The sequence below is a fragment of the Equus caballus genome, chromosome 11 (assembly GCF_041296265.1).
Source record: "Equus caballus isolate H_3958 breed thoroughbred chromosome 11, TB-T2T, whole genome shotgun sequence".
Classification (NCBI taxonomy): domain Eukaryota; kingdom Metazoa; phylum Chordata; class Mammalia; order Perissodactyla; family Equidae; genus Equus; species Equus caballus.
Window position 1 is genome coordinate 15,336,649 of NC_091694.1, and position 3,642 is coordinate 15,340,290.

The window sequence follows — 3,642 nt, forward strand, 5'->3', positions numbered from 1 at the left end:
GCTTTCAAAAAACATTTTAAAATTTCCTCTTCCATGCTTGATCCTGTTCTGGGCACTGGAAATATGAATATGAATAAGACAGTCCCTGTTCTCAAGTAATCTACGATGTAGTTGGGGGTTAAAAAGAAACCTACATTTTATATACTTGGTATCCCTCTTTCATCCGCCCTTCAACCACAGAGCCTTCTGCAGGGTGCAGGTGTGAGTTGGGAAGAGAAAAGGAGAAAGAAAACTACACTGAGGGTTGGCCATGGGCCGGGTGTAGTCATATACAGTGTCAATTTAGTCCTCTTAGAAATGCTGAGCCAGCATTTGAATCAGGGTTTATTGGCTGTAAGTGACAGAAACCGACTCAAACTAGCTGGGGTAAATAGGGGAAGGTTTGGTTAAACAGGGAAAGGAGAGCTGGGCAGGCTGATCTCAAGCCAAGTGGACTCAGAGCTCAAGTTTGTCCAGGACTCCCTGACTGCCTCTGTGCTTCTCTTGTCAACTTTTTTCCTTTTTATTGGCTTTCTTTATAGGGTGGAGGCAGCTCCTGGGCCTCACACCCCCTAGCTTTGCCACTAGAAAGGAAATGAGTCTCTTTTCATGGCTCTAGTTGGGGTCAGATTGGGTACAAGCTTATCTATGGGTCAAGTAAAGGTGGCCAGATAGGTAGCTGTTTGGGTTATCTATTACTGCACAACAATCTACTCCATAACTCAGTGGTTTAAAACAACAGCTATTTTATTATATCTCACAATTCTGTGAGTTAACTAGGCTCAGCCGGGAGGTTCTTTGGCTCCATGTGGTGTCAGCTGAGGTCACCTCAGGGCTTGATTGGGCTGGAACATCCAAGATGGTTCACCCAAGTGGTAGACAGCTGGAGCTGTTAATTAGAGCCACTCCATTCTCCTCCATATAGCCTGTGTGTGGCTTGGGCTTCTCCCAACCTGGCAGCTAGGTTCCAAGAGGAAGCCCCACAAGAACAAGTATTCTAAGAGGGAAATGGAAGATGCTAGGCCTCTTAAACCTCGGCTAGGAAGTCCCTGAATGTCACTTCTTGTTAAAACCAGTCACAGAACCAGCCCACATTCAAAGGGAGAGGAAATAATCTCTCCCTATGGATGAGAAGAGGGGCATGTGCATATAGGGAGGTATTGTTTGGGGCCATCTTTGGAAACTAGCTACTACAATAGAGTAATATGATTGGCCCAGCTTGGGTAAGTGCCCATTAGCGGACAGTCAACAGGTCTGTCCAGACCATCTAGCATGTCTGCTGCTCTTGCAAGGCTGGCCCCAATTCCTGTTCGCTTGCTCCCTCTGTGGTCCCAACAGTGGGAACAGCCCCTTGAACACGATAAATGTCTGATAAACTATTGTTGAGTTCCTTCTTCTCAGTCTTCTTGTTTGTGTAACTGCACCAGCCAAATGCTTTCCATTCTGCCTTGGCAGGGTCTCTGGTATCTATCCTATTTCCTCCTTCCTCTCCTTGCTCTAGATTAAGACCAAAATAGCCCTTGTTAACAGTCTCCTAATGGTCTCTCAAATACCTGCCTTTTCCCCTAACTCTCCCCCGAAGCACTTCAGTCCTGTCTCACTCTGTTGCCTACCAGAGAAGCCCAGCCTGACTTTAGTGGCCCTGCCCTGCCGGTGCCTCCTGCCTTCCCTCCCAGCCTCACCTCCCACTGCTCCTCTGAGCAGAAACCAAGAAAGGGCTCACTGATGACTTAGCTTGGGCTCCCATAAAGCCACGCAGTGCTTTCCTTTCCCCAGGTCTTTGTTCAGCTCCTCGTCTCCCCCTAGAATATCCTTTCCCCTGTCAAATCTGACAAAAGGCCTAGCACAGACACCACTTCTTCCTTGAAGCCCTCCTTGCTCTCTCCATCCCATCCCCTTCCTTCCACCAGACCCATCTCTCTCTTGAACATCCTAATTCTGTTTCTGAGTTTATTCTCGCCTATTCTCTTGTACTTTTCACAGTCAGCCTTGTACGGTGGTTATTTCTGTGTATGTTCTATCACCTTTCCCAAGTTGCAAACTCTGATATTCCCTCATGGTACCAATCCTTTGCACTCAGAAGGCCTCAATGATATTAGTTAAAAGAATGAATGAATAAATGAATGAATGAGTGGTAATTATCCATGCAGAGGTCAGAGACGAAGTCATCTGCAAAATGAAGCTGACAAAATTATAGCTAAAGTTCTTTTCTGCTCTAAAACTTTGTTACATCTGTGAATGAGCTGTCCCAGCTGAAAAGGAGAGAGAGAGAGAAAAGGTAAGGTCTACATATGAAGCCTTGAAAACAGTCCAGAAGGAGGAAAATGAGCAGAGAGACAGGAAGAAAGACAGAAAATGGTAATACCCAAGGAGGAAAAGTTCGAGAAAAAAGAAGCATTAACGTACCTGAACTGAAGAGAGACCCTGGACAAAAAACGATGAGGCATGGCCACGGGGATTTTACAAGAGGAAGGATGTTTATGAGCTGCTTGAGAGAAGTTTCCAGAGAGTTCTGTGGAAAAAAGCCAGACCCCAGGGGATTAGGAGGGACTGGCTGTTGAGGAAGTGGAGGCACTTGGAAAGGATGGCCATTTCCACACTGGCGCTGTGTTGGCCCTTTGAGAATATTAATATATGATAAACTAGTGACACTGTGGACACTTCACCATGGTGGCATGTAGACATGGCACAAATGGGTGTGAAATACAACAGCTCAGAGGCAAGCGAACAAATAATCTGTCAGGATTAGACTGAGCTACGTCCCAGGGCAGAAACCCCAGGAGAAAGCTCGGTCTTCTCTCCCAGATGGCTGCTCTGTTCCTTACATCCTTTTGCACAACCCCCAGATGAGATCAGGAGACTTACATGTTATTTGAGGCAATGCCCCTTCATCACTACATATTTGTACAAACTTCTGGTTGTTGTTAGTATTCCAGGAACATGCCAATCTGGGCTCCTGCTTAACTGCATCTACAGGTCACATAATGATGCCGTGTCATGATGCTGTGGGCAGGGGCAAGAATAACAACCAGCTAATGGTGGAAAATGTTGTAGCAACTGGGGTTGACCAGACAAGCTCTAAAGTTATGTAGATAGCTGTGTTCTATCCAGGTTGTGCCTCTTACTAGCCATTTGTTACCCTCTGGGCTGTTAACCTTTTAAAATCTCAATGTGTCTTCTGTAGAATGGGGCTAATAACACATACCTCATGGGGCAAGCCTGGTGGCGCAGCGGATAAGTGTGCACGTTCCGCTTCGGTGGCCCAGGGTTCACCGGTTCGGATCCCGGGTGTGAACATGGCACCGCGTGGCAAGCCATGCTGTGGTAGGTGTCCCACATAGAAAGTAGAGGAAGATGGGCACGATGTTAGCTCAGGGCCAGTCTTCCTGAGCAAAAAGAGGAGGATCGGCAGCAGATGTTAGCTCGAGGCTAATCTTCCTCAAACAAAACAAACAAACAAACAAACAAAAAAACACATACCTCAAAGAACTGCTGTGCAGATAATAGGAGATGATTCCATAAAGTGTGTATCTGCACATTTCCAAACAATAGCGAACAGCCGATAACTATTAACGGCGACAATAGGAAAGACTCACTTTTGCCATACAAGAATGCGTGTAGTAGGTTGGATTCTGTGGTAAAGAGAAGTTCTTCAGAATGAGT

At 46.2% G+C, this 3,642-nt stretch overlaps 1 long non-coding RNA gene across 1 annotated transcript; it reads right to left on the reverse strand.

Moving 5' to 3' along the window:
• Nucleotides 1-705: 705 nt before the first annotated feature.
• Nucleotides 706-3,642, reverse strand: LOC111775612 (uncharacterized). The gene is made up of 3 exons (XR_002811392.2): nt 3,460-3,642; nt 3,185-3,365; nt 706-2,491 (listed from the first exon to the last, which is right to left on the reverse strand). It is a non-coding gene; the product is annotated as an uncharacterized lncRNA (long non-coding RNA).